General features: G+C 42.7%; 1 protein-coding gene across 1 annotated transcript in view; it reads left to right on the forward strand.

The window, feature by feature from the left end:
- The first annotated feature begins 4,565 nt into the window (after positions 1–4,565).
- Positions 4,566–19,489, forward strand: part of LOC110486491 (uncharacterized) — a 32,396-nt gene continuing 17,472 nt past the window's right edge. Inside the window, exon 1 of the mRNA XM_021558120.3 lies at positions 4,566–5,105. The gene's annotated coding sequence lies outside the window, so the exon portion shown is untranslated. The remainder of the gene's footprint in view (positions 5,106–19,489) is intronic.

Below are 19,489 nucleotides of genomic sequence, written 5' to 3' on the forward strand. Positions count from 1 at the left end.
TTGTTTATTTTCAACTTCCCTTGCTTTGGCAATATTAACATATGTTTCCCATGCCAATAAAGCCCCTTAAATTGAGGGGGGTTGACATACATGTTCTTGCCAAGGCTTATCATATTAACAATATCAATGACATGCTCTGATATTCTTGATGGGGGCAGTCTGGCCTATTATTAATGTGTTTGTAACATTCCACTTCCAGGGGAAGGGACTGTGGGCTCAGGCTGTTGATGAAAGTACGCGTCAAACTTTGCTATGTGATCATACTGCGAAGATCTGAGGCTTACAGTTTCACCGCATGAAGAATGTCCTCATTCAGTAGCCAGCGGGGTTTTAATGCAGCCACATTCAGCTCACATCTGAATCATAGTACACATGTCTTCAAAATAGACCCAACTATACCAAGGTAGCTATGCCCAACCGGTTCTGTCTCGTCTCAAAACCTCAGCAGCACATTTTAACATTGATTGGACAGAATGATTTTTTATTTAACTGGGCAAGTCAGTTAAGAACAAGTTCAATTTACAATGGTGGCCTACGACAGACAAACCCAAACGACGCTGCACCGCCCTATGCAACTCCCAATCATGACATAGCCTGGAATCGAACCAGAGTCTGTAGTGACGCCTCTGGCACTCAGATGCAGTGCCTTAGACCACTACGCCACTCGGGAGCCAGAATGCCTTGTGGCCAGAAAAGCTCTTGAGTTTTAGTGGGAGTGTTTATATGAGGACCTCTAAGTGCTCCCCATTCCACCCTGAGGTGTTAAATGAATCAGCAGGTCAACCACGGGTAACTCCACAATGACTCACTCACCTTCATTAATATAGCATTTCCACTGGGAGGCTGATAGGCATTAGCCACATTAGCTAACACACAGTGCTCTCTTTATAGTATCTGACCTATACACATACATTATATAAATATGTATCTACAGCATAAATCAACACAGCCACTGGGGGTAACCCCTCTAGGCAAGCATAAAGCAATGCAAGACTGTTTATTTGTAGTTGTGCACGGCCTGTATACTAAAAATTATGATAATTGTGTTAACATTTTTCTTTTTATTATTGTTTTTAAACTCTGCATCGTTAGGAAGGGCTTGTAAGCATGTGATAAATATAATCAAATTTGATTTAATCCTAGCCATAGTAGGTCAGTCAATGGTTAAATATAAATGGGGACTATTATGTGGAAGCTAGGGCTGTACTAAAAGAGTAGTTGCCCAGCTCTATAGCCCCCGCCCTATCCCAAGCACCAGACACAGCTCCCCCCTCACTACCACTCAGGCGCTGAGCATGCATTGCTGTTCTGGCTCGGTGGGATTGTCAGAGTGGGGATGAGATATGGCTACGGCATTGTGGAAATGAGGAATCTGCCCATTATTAGGCCGTTATGGTTTACAGCACATTGGATGTCTGTCCCATGGGTCTCCTCTCCTCTCCTCCCCTTCCCTCCCCTGCCCTCTCCTCCCCTCCCCCCACCTGCCTGGTGAGAATATAACTGCGCTGCCTTACTGACTGATCAATACAGACAGAGGAGGAATGGAACTCTACGCTGCACACCGAGACACAAAAAGACAAACCCAACATGGGTGGACTTTATGGGATGTACACATACATTTACACGTGCATGCACTTTGCACAAACATACACCAAATTAATAGAATATTCATATATGCTGTACATGTATGTGAATACGTAAGCACATCCGGTCTGGTTTTACTGCCTATAACACCTGCATACTGACCCGTTTGAATTATTTAGGTGATTGATTTTGTGAGAGTCTTACATTTGATGGGCATCCATGCAATATAAAGAATGTGATGATCCTGTAGTATTGGGCAGTCAGTCTGATGGGCAGTCAGAGAACTGAACAAATAGCAGTACAAATCCAGAGGTTTGGATTTAATTGCAAAAATGACTGCTTATTTCCTTTAACAATGTACTTCCATAACACATTTCCTACATGGACACCCTCCACCCTGGAAGATCAGTCTGCAGAAAGACTGGAAAATAGGACACATGTGCATGCCTACGCATACACACATATGTGCACACACACAATGCCAAGCCAAGGCTCCAGCTGTGGTGCATAGGGGCAACTCATTAATCAGACACACAACAATAGACAACAGATGTCGGATCTTAATTTGATCAGTCTTTTGTTGCTGAGAATCTTCCTGACCGCAGGAAATGCAGATAAGCTTTATGATTTATATAAATTCACTGAAAATGCACAATAACACACGGTTATATTAACAGTATTGCACTTTTCATGTAGCCTACTTTTGGCCAGCTAATAGCCTAACCACCAATCAAGCAACATTATGGACTAAACGTTCAAATCCTGTTGCTGCATGATTATTTTTTCTGTGTCAATATAGGTCAAATGAAAATCCTACATCTGTACATTCCTCTGCTTGGTCTGCTGTCTAAACAGCCTCATACTGTTGGCCTTGGTCTGCTGTCTAAACATTCTCATACTGTTGGCCTTGGTCTGGTGTCTAAACAGCCTCATACTGTTGGCCTTGGTCTGCTGTCTAAGCAGCCTCATACTGTTGGCCTTGGTCTGGTGTCTAAACAGCCTCATACTGTTGGCCTTGGTCTGCTGTCTAAACATTCTCATACTGTTGGCCTTGGTCTGGTGTCTAAACAGCCTCATACTGTTGGCCTTGGTCTGCTGTCTAAGCAGCCTCATACTGTTGGCCTTGGTCTGGTGTCTAAGCAGCCTCATACTGTTGGCCTTGGTCTGCTGTCTAAACAGCCTCATACTGTTGGCCTTGGTCTGCTGTCTAAACATTCTCATACTGTTGGCCTTGGTCTGGTGTCTAAACAGCCTCATACTGTTGGCCTTGGTCTGCTGTCTAAACAGCCTCATACTGTTGGCCTTGGTCTGCTGTCTAAACAGCCTCATACTGTTGGCCTTGGTCTGCCTTGTTCGGGTCACTGGGAAACAAAACAATGATCAGTTAGCGTTAACCCTAACCCTAACCAAATGATCAGTTCGAGTTAACCCTAACCCTAACCAAATGATCAGTTAGAGTTAACCCTAACCCTAACCAAATGATCAGTTAGAGTTAACCCTAACCCTAACCCAATGATCAGTTAGAGTTAACCCTAACCCTAACCAAATGATCAGTTAGAGTTAGCCCTAACCCTAACCAAATGATCAGTTAGAGTTAACACTAACCCTAACCAAATGATCAGTTAGAGTTAACCCTAACCCTAACTAAATGATCAGTTAGAGTTAACCCTAACCCAATGATCAGTTAGAGTTAACCCTAACCCTAACCAAATGATCAGTTAGAGTTAACCCTAACCCTAACCCAATGATCAGTTAGAGTTAACCCTAACCCTAACCAAATGATCAGTTAGAGTTAACCCTAACCCTAACCTAATGATCAGTTAGAGTTAACCCTAACCCTAACCAAATGATTAGTTAGAGTTAACCCTAACCCTAACCCAATGATCAGTTAGAGTTAACCCTAACCCTAACCAAATGATCAGTTAGAGTTAACCCTAACCCTAACCCAATGATCAGTTAGAGTTAACCCTAACCCTAACCCAATGATCAGTTAAGAGTTAACCCTAACCCTAACCCAATGATCAGTTAAGAGTTAACCCTAACCCTAACCAAATGAGCCGTTAGGTAACACAGATGTGAGAGCAGAGGGTGCTCAAAGCGACACAAGGTGTGACACAAATGCCTGACTGACCTTTCTAACCGTATGTAAATGTCTGCTAGAGTGGTCTCCATGCTTGCGCTCCCGCAGTGCTGGAGCTGTACTGTAGTCTATGCTTTGTGTTGGGCTACTGCGGGTTGGTGTCATAAATATGGACTGAATGGATACAGTGAGTGTGCTGGCCATGCGAGCGACAGGGAATAGGTGATTAGATGCTGATTAGAAAATGAAATAATGTGTTTTGTTTTACGCGCTTCCGTTATTTTTACAGGTTCTGAAGGAGCATCTTGTTCATGTAAGAGAGACTGCAGAAAAGCCTTCAGGCATGGGAGAAATGATGCATGGGATTGTGAACACACCAGATGGGGTCCCGAGGCAGAGTACACTGAGGTTTAGGGTGTTAATGAGCTGGAAATGTAGGTAGCAATGTAGGTAGCACAGGGCTCATTTTAATGGATGACGCTGCAAGGTTACTCAGGTTGGAGCAGGCTGGCATCCCACATGACAGGTAGAAAACCTGCATGCAGAAAATATCCCATTTGTCAAATTTGGCTGGGGACACAAGCTCATTATAATGACAAGAAGTGCACCTCCTACAGAGCTGATTATTAATCACTGTCTCATGTGTACACTATCAAAGGAGCACTCCCATAATGACTCCACTCTGCCTTGGTGATAGACCATGCAGTCAGCCAAGCAGACACTATTAGTGGATTAAATGGTTTCCTTCTCCTGAATTATCAAGTAATAATCCATGGGTTTTCAATGGTGTAAATATAAAAAAGATATATAGGTATGCTTATACATATTGAGGCCTTTTCCAGACATGTGACAATGACGTTTACAATCGAGTGCATACCATGGAAGGGTCCCTATCTACTGTGTGGTATATGGCCCATACTGTATCTGGTATCTGGCCATAGGCTTCACCTAGTTATCTTAACTTAACCGACCCCTAAGAAAACCGAGATAACCAAGGAGCAGCCGAACTCAAGTTAACGTTTCACTTTCTTTCTTTTTTCGCTACCTATCCTGGCAGCAAGACATATTCTAAAACTGTTTTTAGAAAGTAAAACGCCAAGACTATTGCGGTAGTTACCGGTCTCGATCATTCTTCTGGAGCATGCTATTCTTCTTCCCTGGTACCTTCCCTGAACGAGAGGCGCGCCGAAGTGTTCATTATGGACTGGGCTACTCTAGCCTCCTATTACGTCTCGCTGAACTTTGTGGTCACTCCCACAAACGAATTCGTGTTTTCTTACTAACTTCCCAGCAGTTTTCATACCAAACGTTACACATCGTAGAAGTGGAAAATACAGTCAAATCTGATTGAAGAGTTCATAACTTTTTCAACCTGAGTCCTTGAACCATATCTTTCTGTGCGCTTGTCCTACATTCCAACTGCGAGTGAAAGTTACGCAAGGTAAGGCTATTTACCTATTTGTTCAAATGCTTTACACGTCATTTCAGTTGTATGTCAACTATTGTGGTTCATCATCTCTTTTAAAAGTCCACTCTGCGGGTCAACTTCGTATTACCATATCCAATGAAGCTGTACCATGTGGATCCCACATGTTTTGTTTTGCAACATTGCTTATTATAATGTTATAACTGGGCTGGTTCAATATAATTACACATTTTTATGAATATCATGTGAAATTAATCTGTTCAGCTTTCATTGTATTCCTGTTCAAAGTGTAAAAACCAAGTACCTGGCCTCATTTCACAATAGACTGCCTGATGTTAAATAGTAAATGGTCCTCTTTGGGCATTCATGAACTGAAGAACTTTGTCACCTCACTCTATTGACAAAGTTTAAGACACAAATCCCTGATTTTGGTATAGGAGAGATGACTGTGACTTGGTGCATTTAAAATAGCTGCTTTTGTGGACCACTCAATACTGATAAACAACCTGTCAGTCACAGACGACTGACACATCTCTAACAGTGAGCGCTTCATTAACTAACCTACCCCATGGCAACATCCCCTAAAATGGCTTCAATGCTTAAGGAGACAAATTGCTTAGAGATTCTCAGCCAGGACACAATAATGAAATTTAGTCTAATTGGAATGAAGTGCTACTATATTCCAGCCACACCGCAGCCTCCCAACACCACCACTCCAGCTCTGGCCTCTATGCTGCAGTACAGAGACAGTCCCTCATTCCTCTTGTGACGTCTTCTGCAACAGAGCTTAAACACATATCAGCATCAGGCTGAGGATCTTCATAGGAGATAACTAGTCTAGAATTGACACAGGCTCCACCTACCAAATATAGAGCTTGTTGTCAGGCAAAGTATCACCCATTACCATAATGATAGTCATGTGAATAAGGATATTCATGTGAATATGAATATCAAAGCAAAGTCTTGTAATGAACGAGTAAATGGGTAACGATCATAAAGAACATTAGCAGTGATTAGGGCTCTAATGTTCATATTGATTTCACATCATCAGAGGTAGTGTTGGTGCTAGGGTGGACGGAGTCTGAAGCCATCGCTCTGCACTCTGTAAGGGAGGGAAATATGCAGCGAATAGAGTATCTGCCAGTGTTATGAGCATCCAGATTGGGCCTGAGGCGGGTGAGACTCACTTAAAGACACCCACATGCTCCAGCAAAGTGCTTCATTAGGTAGAACACAGAGGGAGGAACACCGGGGGAGGGGGGAGGAGGGAGATGAAGGGATGGTTCTCGTGGCTCCATCTGGTCAGAATCTTGAACAACATTACGCTCCTGTGGAGTCAAGCCTTTACAGCCGGTTCGCCGCCTGACTTCTTGTCGATGTGTAAAATCTCAAGCACTAAGGTCAAAACAGCCAACTAAAATTCCCGTTGAAGAGATTATGAGAAACCATAAGATAGTGCCAAAAGGTTGTGCCCCCTTAAACATTCAGAGTATTGGTTGTTTGGTTGGAACTAATCTTTCGTGGACAGACTACATAAACATAACCAAATTCTGTGAGATTTTAGTTCTGGGTTAACCGAGATTAGGTTGGAACTAGGGCTTTGCACCTGTCCAGAGCCAACCATTTTCAGTGGTGGGGTGCGCTTGCGTTTGGAAAGGCAGGTGAATTTTGCTCTCTTGAATATTTGATGTTTCCCATCACGTCAGGTAAGAGACTTACTTCAGAAGCTCTTGGTACATGGCTAACTTATTGTCAATCATCTCAAAGAGAAGCAGTGCTGTTTCCTGAAAATATGGCTGAGTGGTTCAGGTTCTTCCGAGCCATTACAGTTAAATGTCAGAGCTTCAGTCACAGGGAGGAAAATGGATTCCAGAGAGAGGAACATTAACCATGCAGTTTGATACTGAATATCTGCTGCTCCGTAACCTCAGGCAGTTCTGGTCTTGATCAGAACTGAGAAATTAGCTTACTGTGCAAAATACTTTTGTACTGTGGTTTGTATGATTGTTACTGTAGATTGAATGGATGTGGAAATGTACAGTACTGTTCCTTAGATGAGGCCAAACTAAAATCCTGCCTGTGGATTTGGAAATCGAGTGTCAACTCAATTAATACATTTGAGCACTGCTCTCCGTGATATCTCCTTGGTGATATCAGCAGCACAGTCTCTCACACAATTAGATTGATGGAGAGCTTTGAGCTGTTTGCATTCAGCCATGCCCGCTCTTCTTCTCCCCACAAAATCTCCATCCTGTCATCAGCTTAATGTAGCCCGTGGATACACAAACTGACAGCTTGAGAAAACCCTGAGGATTCTGGGTTCCGGGAGGAGACAATGGGCTGTCATTCCAGAGTCGTGAATCAGCCTTACACCTTGATGAAAAGACACCATTAGACACAAAACCTCAACGGATTTGCCTGACAAAGCTGGGCCTACAAATGTGATTACAGACAAAGGATTATGGCCGCTGCGGCTAACACCGCCTTGCTTTCCCTTCTCTATTATTTATGGGGTTGCTCTGTCCTGTTCCACAGCCCCCATTACTTTCACATGTGACCCACTTTTAAAGAGGATGGATGCCACTGCAGGGGAAATGACTGGTAGGGGACCATAAATCAACATTTATTGGAACATTTACCATCCAACTCTGACATGACGTGGGCTGTCCTATGTTGGGTGGTTATCTGTTGAAAGGAACTTCCACGAAGCAATACTTCAGATTTTGAATACGTCTTTATACTGTACACAAATTCATTCAGTAGTACGCCCAAGGGATATGAGGTCAGATGTGTAGGATTTGGATTGACATTTGGAGGCTCATCAGACAATGGCTGTTCATTCTGCCTCAATCGAATCTATTTTTAGTTTTTATTTAACCTTTATTTAACTAGGCAAGTCAAATAAGAACAAATTGTTATTTACAATGGCAGCCTAACAAAAGGCAAAAGGCCTCCTGCGGGGACGGAGGCTGGGATATACTTTTTTTTAGGACAACACACACATCATGACAAGAGAAACAACACTACATAAAGAGAGGCCTAAGACAACAAAGGCATAGTAGCACGGCATGGTAGCAACACAACAACAACAAGGTAACAACATGGCAGCAGCACAACATGGTAGCAGCACAAAACATGGTACAAACATTGTTAGGCACAGACAACAGCACAAAGGGCAAGAAGGTAGAGACAACAATACATCACGCAAAGCAGCCACAAGTGTCAGTAACAGTGTCCATGATTGAATCTTTGAATGTAGAGAGGGAGATAACATGGATCTAATTACCCTTCAATAAGACTATAGTTGGGCCCATTTCCCTCTAGTGCTGCCTCATAAATAACTTACTATTCCAACAATGCGGTTAAAATATAAGCCTGGCAAGTGAGGCAAAGTGCTTGATGAATGCTCTTTCCCGTTATGGAGCCATGAACTCATTAGACTTGCACTGTACATTGACAAGGCCCATTTTATTTGTTAAAGTGCTTAAATTGTAACCTCTACCAAGAGACATTGAGCTATTTCAGGAAGCTGCATTTAGAATGCTCTGGAAACATCTAAAATTGGTTTGAAATGCTTTTGCTCCATTGCCGTTTTTATGCTGAATTTGAATCAGTGAAAGTACTTGTCAAGTGAGGTGTAGAAGAAAAATATATGAATTGTGCATTGAATACCCTTTTCCAAAGAGTAAATTGAGTGTAATGTACTTGTGACAGGCTGAATGCACTCTTTTCCAAAGCGTTTACACATTTGAATGGACAATCTGTCTTTCATAATCCAAGCTGAAGGAACCACGGTTGACATCACATGACAAAGCCATGCATACCTTAACGCTGAAGTCAACAACATGACCTCATCTGTAATCTGACTTGAAAAGACATCACCATACATATATTTCGCATATTCCACCCAAATGATGTAACCGTCCCTCCCTAACGTTACTGCAGAGGAGAGAGAGGCTGCAGGGTCGATGGCTAAAAACAATGTAGCTAGGGGACAACAACAGCTTATGTCTTCTGTTTGTTTTTCCAACTGGATCAGGGTGCTGTGGAGGAGCACACGGTGTGATGAACTGGACGCCATGATTTATCAGATGTGCGTGAGCCTTAGCCTACACAGAATAAACAAGGATTAAGTGGAATATGATGTGCATAGATAGCATGAGATACGATTTACAGACTGTTGGGGAGGACAGAATGAGGACATACTAGTGGTGCATAATGTATGTGTATATGTGGATCCTCATATGTGTATAGTTCTGCATTTGAGTTCTGGACTATGTGCATGACAGCAGGCCATGTCCTTATGTAGTTGTGTGCATGGTTGAGCGCATTTCTGCTATCATGTACAGGATGTCTGGGTTCGGGTCAGGTTCACATGTGTAAATGATTGCATGCATTTGTTTACATGTAGTGTTTAGGCTGGTCTATGTTCAGTTCATACACTATGTGCACAAAAGTATGTGGACACCCCTTCAAATTAGTGCATTCGGCTATTTCAGCCATGGCCGTTTACTGACAGGTGTATAATATTGAGCACATAGCTATGCAATCTCCATAGACAAACATTGGCAGAACTGGAGAGCTCAGTGACTTTCATTGTGGAACCGTCATAGGATGCCACTTTTCCAACAATTCGTCAATTTTCTGCCCTGCTAGAGTTGCCCCGGTCAACTATAAGTGCTGTTATTGTGAAGTGGAAACGTCTAGGAGCAGCAACGGCTCAGCCGCGAAGTGGTAGGCCACACAAGCTCACCGAATGGGACTGCTGAAGCGTGTAGCATGGAAAAATAATATATCCTATGTTGCAACACTCACTAACGAATTCCAAACTGCCAGGAGAACGCTACCTGCCCGAATGCTTAGTGTCAACTGTAAAGTTTGGTGGAGGATGAATAATGGTCTGGGGCTGTTTTTCATGGTTCGGGCTGTATGCTACAGCATACAATGACTTTCAAGACGATTTTGTGCTTCCAACTTTGTGGCAACAATTTGGGTAAGGCCCTTTCCTGTTTCAGCATGACAATGCCCCCATGCACAAAAGCAGGTCCATACAGAAATGGTTTGTCGAGATCGGTGTGGAAGAACTTGCCTGGCCTGCACAGAACCCTGACCTCAACTCCGTCGAACACCTTTGAGGTTAATTGGAATGCAGACTGCAAGCCAAGCCTAATCGCCCAACATCAGTGCCCGACCTCACTAATGTTCTTGTGGCTGAATGGAAGCAAGTCCCCGCAGCAATGTTCCAACATCTAGTGGAAAGCCTTCCCAGAATAGTGGAGGCTGTTATAGCAGCAAAGTGGGTACCAACTCCATATTAATGCCCATGATTTTGGAATGTTCAACGAGCAGCCTGTTTCTATGAAGGAGGTGGAAATCCTACAGAGAATGACAGCAAGACATCATGTGACTTTACTAGACTAGGAGATTACAGGACATTGCATTGTGTACACTGCTCTCTGCAGCCTTCTTACTGTCTCTGTGTGTACAGTAAATGTGATCTCATTGCCTGGAATGTGTGAAGACGAGACGTGAGCAGGCTTTTCAATGACCTTCGTCTTGAAAGTGTCAGAGTTCAGCGCTGCTTTCAGCTGAACGAAACTACCAGTCAGAACAGTGAACTATTAACTAGTGTTCGCGTACATAGGTGATCTGAGTGTCTATGGGACTGAATATCAACTTGTCTGCAAAAAGGCTCATATTTAGGATGATAATTATTTATCAAAAAATGTTTTAGATGAAATATCCTTGGAAAGGGCCTCCCAAGTGGTGCAGCAGTCTAAGGCACTGCAGTGCTAGAGGCATCACTACAGCCTGCTAGGCCTGCTAGCTACCTAGAGCTACTTGGAACCCTACTAACTCCATGACTGGTCTATCGACGTCACCGCACGAAGAGGCAAAAACAGACTTACCCATATCGCGACGCCCCCCAAAGGCTAACTTGCTAGCCCCGGTCTACTAACTGCTAGCTTGCCTGCCACGGTCTGCTAACTGCTAACTCCAGCTAACTGCTTGCTTGCTAACCCGGTCTGCTAACTGCTGGCTTATTTAGCCCCGGCCTACTAACTGTTAGCGTGTTAGCATCGGCCTGCTAACTGTCTGAATCGCCGTGTTCCCAGTCAGCCCAACCACTCACTGGACCCATATGTTCACATGGCTACGCATGCCTCTCTCTAATATCAATATGCCTCGTCCATCACTGTCCTGGTTAGTGATTACTGTCTTATTTCACTGTAGAGCCTCTAGCCCTGCTCAATATGCCTTAACCAACCATGTTGTTCCACCTCCTACATAGGCGATGACATCACCTGGTTTAAACGTCTCTAGAGACTATATCTCTCTCATCATTACTCAATGCCTAGGTTTACCTCCAATGTACTCACATCCTACCTTACCTTTGTCTGTACACTATGCCTTGAATCTATGCTATCGTGCCCAGAAACCTGCTCCTTTTACTCTCTGTTCCGAACATGCTTGACGGCCAGTTCGTATAGCATTTAGCCGTACCCTTATCCTAGTTCTCCTCTGTTCCTCTGGTGATGTAGAGGTTAATCCAGGTCCTGCAGTGCCTAGCTCCACTCCCCAGGTGCTCTCATTTGTTGACTTCTGTAACCATAAAAGCCTTGGTTTCATGCATGTTAACATTAGAAGCCTACTCCCTAAATTTGTTTTACTCACTGTTTTAGCACACTCTGCCAACCTCAGTCTTAGTCGTGTCTGAATCCTGGCTTAGGAAAACCACCAAAAACCTTGAAATCTCCATCACTAACTATAACATTTTCCGCCAAGATAGAACTGCCAAAGGGGGCGGTGTTGCAATCTACTGCAAAGATAGCCTGCAGAGTTCTGTATTGCTATCCAAGTCTGTACCCAAACAATTCTAAAAATTCACCTTTCCAGAAACAAGTCTCTCACTGTTGCCGCTTGCTATAGACCTCCCTCTGCCCCCAGCTGTGTCCTCGATACCATATGTGAATTGATTGCCCCCCATATATCTTCTGAGCTCGTGCTACTAGATGACCTAAACTGGGACATGCTTAACACCCCGGCCATCCTACAATCCAAGCTTGATGCCCTCAATCTCACACAAATTATCAATGAACCTACCAGGTACAACTCCAAATCTGTAAACATGGGCACCCTCATAGATGTCATCCTAACTAACTCACCCTTCAAATACACCTCTGCTGTTTTCAAACAAGATCTCAGCGATCACTGCCATATTGCTTGCATCCGTAATGGGTCTGCGACCAAACGACCACCCCTCATCACTGTCAAACACTCCCTAAAACACTTCTGTGAGCATTCCTTTCTTATTGACCGGTGTATCCTGGAATGACCTCATCCCGTCAGTAGATGATGCCTGGCTATTCTTTAAAAGTGCCTTCCTCACCACCTTAAACAAGCATGCACCATTCAATTTTTTTTTAACTAGGAATAGATACACTCGTTGGTTCACTCCAGACCTGTCTGCCCTTGACCAGTACAAAAACATCCTGTGGCGTTCTGCATTAGCATTGAATAGCCCCCGTGATATGCACATTTTCAGGGAAGTTAGGAACAAATATACACAGGCAGTTAGGAAAGCTAAGGCTAGCTTTTTCAAACAGAAATTTGCATCATGTAGTACTAACTCAAAAATGTATTTGACACTGTAAAGTCCATGGAGAATAAGAGTACCTCCTCCCAGCTGCCCACTGCTCTGAGGCTAGGAAACACGTTCACCACCAATAAATCCACTATAATTGAGAATTTCAATAAGCATTTCTCTACTGCTGGCCATGCTTTCCACTTGGCTACCCCTACCCCGGTCAACTGCCCGGCACCCTCCACAGCAATCCGCCAAAGCCCCCACAATTTCTCCTTTACCCAAATCCAGTCAGCTGATGTTCTGAAAGATCTGCAAAATCTGGACCCCTACAAATAAGCCGGGCTAGACAATCTGGACCCTCTCTTTCTAAAATGATCTACCGAAATTGTTGCAACCCCTATTACTAGCCTGTTCAACCTCTCTTTCGTATCGTCTGAGATTCCCAAAGATTGGAAAGCTGCCGCGGTCATCCCCCTCTTCAAAGGGGGTGACACTCTAGACCCAAACTGCTACGGACCTATATATATCCTACCCTGTCTTTCTAAGGTCTTCGAAAGCCAAGTTAACAAACAGATTACCAACCATTTAGAATCCCATCGTACCTTCTCTGCTATGCAATCTGGTTTCAGAGCTGGTCATGGGTGCACCTCAGCCACGCTCAAGGTCCTTAATTACATCTTAATCGCCATTCATAAGAGACATTACTGTGCAGCCGTATTCATCAACCTGGCCAATGATGTTGCTCTTGCTGCTGGTGATTCTCTGGTACACCTTTACGCAGACCACACCATTCTGTATACTTCTGGCCCCTCTTTGGACACTGTGTTAACTAACCTCCAGACGAGCTTCAATGCCATACAACTCTCCTTCCGTGGCCTCCAACTGCTCTTAAATGCAAGTAAAACTAAATGCATGCTATTCAACCGATCACTGCCCGCACCTGCTCGCCCGTCCAGCATCACTACTCTGGACGGCTCTGACTTAGAATACATGGACAAATAAAATTCCTAGGTGTCTGGTTAGACTGTAGACTCTCCTTCCAGACTCACATCAAGCATCTCCAATCCAAAATTACATCTAGAATTGGCTTCCTATATTGCAACAAAGCATCCTTCACTCATGCTGCCAAATATACCCTTGTAAAACTGACCATCCTACCGATCCTCGACTTCGGTGATGTCATCTTTAAAATAGCCTCCAACTCTACTCAACAAACTGGATGCAGTCTATCACAGTACCATCCGTTTTGTCACCAAAGCCCCATACACTACCCACCATTGCGACCTGTACGCTCTCGTTGGTTGGCCCTCGCTTCATACTCGTCGCCAAACCCACTGGCTACAGGTTATCTACAACCTATCTCTGCTAGGTAAAGCCCTGCCTTATCTCAGCTCATTGGTCACTATAGCAGCACCCACTCGTAGCAAACGCTCCAGCAGGTATATCTCACTGGTCACCCTCAAAGCCAATTCCTCCTTTGGTCGTCTTTCCTTCCAGTTCTCTGCTGCCAATGACTGGAACGAACTGCAAAAATCTCTGAAGCTGGAGACTCATATCTCCCTCACTAGCTTTAAGCACCAGCTGTCAGAGCAGCTCACAGATCACTGCACCTGTACATAGCCCATCTGTAAACAGCCAATTTATCTACCTACCTCATCCCCATACAGTATTTATTTATTTATCTTGCTCCTTTACACCCCAGTATCTCTACTTGCACATTCATCTTCTGCACATCTACCATTCCAGTGTTTAATTGCTATATTGTAATTACTTCGCCACCATGGCCTATTTATTGCCTTAACTCCCTTATCTTCCATAATTTGCACTCCCTGCATATAGACTTTTTTTTTTTTTTGTTCTACTGTTATTGACTGTATGTTTGTTTATTCCATGTGTAACTCTGTGTTGTTGTATGTGTCGAATTGCTATGCTTTTTCTTGGCCAGGTCGCAGTTGCAAATGATAACTTGTTCTCTACTAGCCTACCTGGTTAAATAAAGGTGAAATAAACAAAAATTAAAATGTAAAAAAGTGTTAAGAAGTGCGGTTTGGATTTTTCGGAGGAATCATGGCTCGACCAATGAGTCTGCAGCAATGAGTCTGTTTTTATGATGTTCGTTAACGTCAATGGAATAGTCTACCGACATCATAGAAACTGTCTTATTTAATTCTTATAACATTAAGGGAATGTCCTGTGCAACCTAACTTAAAAATGGTATGAATTTCATCACAACCATGCATATTTTGTGTTTTGGGAACCTATCTCTTGTAATGCACCCACACTGTTCCCAAAACCTAATTACATTTTCTGGGAACCTTTAAAGAACTTAGAAAGGCTGTTCTGTCAACATTCTTGCAACATTAAAGGAATGTTTTGTGCACCCGGATACAAACATTATCTGAATGTCAGCACAAATGGACAGTTTTTGTCTTTTAGGAACCTATTTCTTGTCATATCCCTACAATGTTCCCACAACCTAAAGAAATGTTTTAGGAACTTTTAAAGAAACAAAATAATTGTCCTGGGAATAATTATCACAAGTGGACAGTTTTTGTGTTTTGGGAACTCTTATAATCTCTTATAGTGTCCACACAATGTTCCCACAACATCATGAAACAGATTAAATGTGTACTAGGAACATCAGGTAAGTGTTTTATACAAACATTCTATAATCATCACAACTAGACAGTTTTTGTGTTAAGAGAAAATCTGCCACAACCTAACAAATGTGCTGGAAACCTTTACAGAACCAATTTTGGTTTGCTCCACACAAACCTAAACCTGAACCCACAACGCTGGCATTGCAAATGGCATGCTCTACCAACTGATCCACACAGGACCCCAGCCTCAGCTCAAAAGTGTGACTTAGCTGTCATTTCAGTGTGACCTAGCAGTAAATGAAAGGTCAGTAGTTATATTGCTCATTACTTATATTGCTAGAGTGTTTATTACTGAATGAGGATTAGGCCTTTTAAATTTGATGTTGCCGGCCAGACAGTAATTGCTGTAATGCCGTAATGTTGATTGGTCATTGTGGGTAGTTTCATTCTGATCATGGACGAAAACGTCTGAATCACTGAAAGTAACGTAAGGTTCACCAGCTTTAACTCATTGTGCTATGGCTTTTCTCTCCATAGTGATAACAACTCTGCTGTTAATGGAACTGTATAACGTGATGATAATGGTCAACAGTGTAAAGGATGAGGTGTTGTGTGTGTTGGGTAGAGGTAGAGAGAAGTCTATGTGAGCAGAGCAGGTTCTCAAAGTTAACCAGGCATGCTTATAGGCCACATTCTACAGACCAGAGCCATAGCTATTGAGTGCTAGGCAGCCCAGAAAAGCACGTTTCCACCTCCCTGAATGCATATTTTGTAGACCGCCGAACAAGTTGACCAATTCTTTTAAAAGCCCAGCTTTTTAACTATTTATGAGATTAGATTTTCCTGGGTCAACACTGTGTATTCTCGGCCCTCATTGTGCAGAATATTCCATTCACACAATGTGCTGTTGCAGACTACAGTAACACTTCATGCAATCTAGAGCACATTGTTTCTGCCTGCTTGTTTATGCAGCCAAGTGTCCATGTGTATCCATGTGTATGGACAGTATGTCAGTGGTGGATTGGGGTGGGGTGGAAGCGTTGGCTGCATCTGATCATTTTGTACACTGGTCTGTTCCCATTAACTATAGCTAGGCTCAGTCACCTCCTCGTGGCATTGCTTTGATTTGGCACAGTAGGTACCGCAGGGAAGAGGATGCAGCCTGACATACTGTACATACACAGCAGTTGGGACAGCGTTTCCTAAACTAGGGGTCGCCTGGTCTGAAAATGAGTTCGGGAGAGAAAGTTGGTTCATGGAACTGGGGTTATGCCAGTACCCTCCAGTAGCCACTAGATACAGTTGTAATTAACAGAGCGGTTTCAGTTTTCTTCCTACAAATGTGGCTCCATCGTTTGAACGGTTTAAGCTACAAAATATTATGACCCCATCACTGAAAGGTAACACTCTAAGAAACATGTATGTGTCTTCTGTTTCCTTCTACCATGCCCACAAGCCACGCAGGACTCATTAAAACAGAGTAGACAAGACCAGGCCCTGATCTTCTGAACTTCCCAATACCTTTCTGATGCATTTCATTTACAGACTGATTTGTAATAAACTGTCATAGCCCCAATAATAAAAAAGTATACAATGGCTGTTGATTGCATTACTTTTTTTACATGGTGGGGTCACAAAACATTTTTTACATCAAAATGGGGTCACGGGCCAAAAAGTTTTGGGAACACCTGAGTTTGGATCACGTATTAACTGAATACTTGAACAGTTTATGCTCAACACAACCACACTTTCACGTCTCATGGTCCCACCCTATTTTATCCATTGACAATAGGACAGGCATTTATACTGAACAAAAACATAAAAACAACATGCAACAATTTCAAAGATTTTATCGACTTACAGTTCATATAAGGAAATCAGTCAATTGAAATAAAATCATTAGGCCCTCATCTATGAATTTCACCTGACAGGGAATACAGATATGCATCTGTTGGTCACAAATACTTTTTAAAAAATTGGGTTGTGGATCAGAAAAAGTCAGTATTGGGTGTGATCACCATTTGCCTCATGCAGGGTGACACAGAGTTGATAGAGTTGATCAGGCTGTTGATTGTGGCTTGTGGAATGTTGTCCCACAACTCTAAAATGGCTGTGTGAAGTTACAAAATATTGACGGGAACTGGAACACGCTGTCGTACACGTCGATCCAGAGCATCCCACACATGCTCAATGGGTGACATGTCTGGTATGCAGGCCATGAAAGAACTGGGAAATGTTCAGCTTCCAGGAATTGTGTACAGATCCTTGCAACATGGGGCTGTGCATTACGCATTATCATGGTGAAACATGAGTTGATGGTGGAGGATGAATGGCATGACAATGGGCCTCGGGATCTTGTCACGGTATCTCTGTGCATTCAAATTGCCATCGATAAAATGCAATTGTGTTCGTTGTCAGTAGCTTATACCTGCCCATACCATAACCCCACCGCCAATGGAGCACTCTGTTCGCAAAGTCGACATCAGCAAATCACTCGCCCACACGAAGCCATACACATGGTCTGCGGTTATATATACTGCCAAATTCTCTGAAATAACTTTGGACTTGGCTTGTGGTAGAGAAACGAACATTCAATTATCTGGCAACTGCTCTGGTGGACATTTCTGCAGTCAGCATGCCAATTGCACACTCCCTCAAACCTTGAGACATCTGTGGAAGGTTCACCTGTGTAATGATTATGCTGTTTAATCAGCTTTTTGATATGCCACACCTGTCAGGTGGATAGATTATCATGGCAAGGGATATAAACAAATTTGTGCACACAATTTGAGAGAAATAAGCTTTTTGTGCGTATGGAAAATATTTTATTTCAGCTCATGAAACATGGGACCAACACTTTACAAGTTGCGTTTATATTTTTCTTCAGTATAAACGGCACACAGTTCAGTACTCTTTCTAGGAAAACTGTTAACCTCTGCGCACTGTCATATTAAACATTCATGAAAATACAAGTGTCTCACATGTTTCGAAAGCCTAGAATCTTGCTAATCCAACTGCGTTGTCAGATTTAAAAAAGGATTTACTGCGAAAGAATACCTTTAGCGATCTTCCTCTGTTTGCAATCCCAATGCTTATTGTTACACAATGAATGGTCTTTTGTTTGATAAAATACATTTTTATAGCCTAACACGAAACATTTTGTGAACCGCTTGTGTCGTGAATTCCGTCTAATTCTATTTTTGACGACACATTCGATGTAAAAACACAGTAAACGTAACTTTTCCAGTTATGTTTGGTTTCATTGCAATCAACTGGTTTGTTTGTAACACAACCAAACCTGATGGGTCATTTCGCGGGACGTATTGACTGAAAGAAACCGATTTGAAGACAACAAGTAATGACATCATTGTGCACCAATGACCGCTGTTTCGTTGATTGACTGTATTTGAACCCAATGACCACTGATCGTCTTGAACTCTAGCTGAGTAGTAAGCCAATGAGCTGAGGTAAATGGCAATATGTCATGTTTATGTGTTGGAAGACCAACCCATGTAGTAAACTCCGGAGTAAAGAGGGTCATTCGCCATTGAAGTTTCATACCGGAAGGAGCAACGCATGTTACGCACAGCGTTGTTTTGGTAAAGCGCATCTTCAGCTGTTTATATATCAATCAGTATGGCGACTAAGTCAGGGAAATCTAAATCTAAGTCTAGATATACAGATGTACACAAAATTTGAGAAGAAATTGATCGGGAAAGTGAGACAGAGATTTTTGGAGGACGATTCATTTAGCGATTCCCAAATGGAGGAATATTTTTGGAACGGAGAGGACATCGGTTTGGACTGGTAAGTTCTTCTCATGCTAATGCTGTTGTTTGAAATTAATAATCTAAAATATTATTTGTGATTTTTAAACATTTTAGTAGCAATATATAAAAATGTAATGTAATGAAATGGGAGATGCGTGTGTCTGCCGCCCCACCCCACCCCCACATGAAATAGCCTATTTGAGGCTGTTGAGGGGAGGGCAGGCCCACAACAATGGCCAAAGTGAAATGGAGACAGTAGATACAGCTGGTCTGTTTTAATATAATAAAGACAGTAGATCTAGCTGGTCTGTCATAATATAATAGAGACAGTAGATCTAGCAGAAATGTCATAATATAAAATAGACAGTAGATCTAGCTGGTCTGTCATAATATAAATGAGACAGTAGATCTAGCAGGTCTATAATAATATATTCAACCTTA

This window comes from Oncorhynchus mykiss, chromosome 13 (genome assembly GCF_057628025.1).
Source record: "Oncorhynchus mykiss isolate SJ-2025 chromosome 13, ASM5762802v1, whole genome shotgun sequence".
Taxonomy (NCBI): domain Eukaryota; kingdom Metazoa; phylum Chordata; class Actinopteri; order Salmoniformes; family Salmonidae; genus Oncorhynchus; species Oncorhynchus mykiss.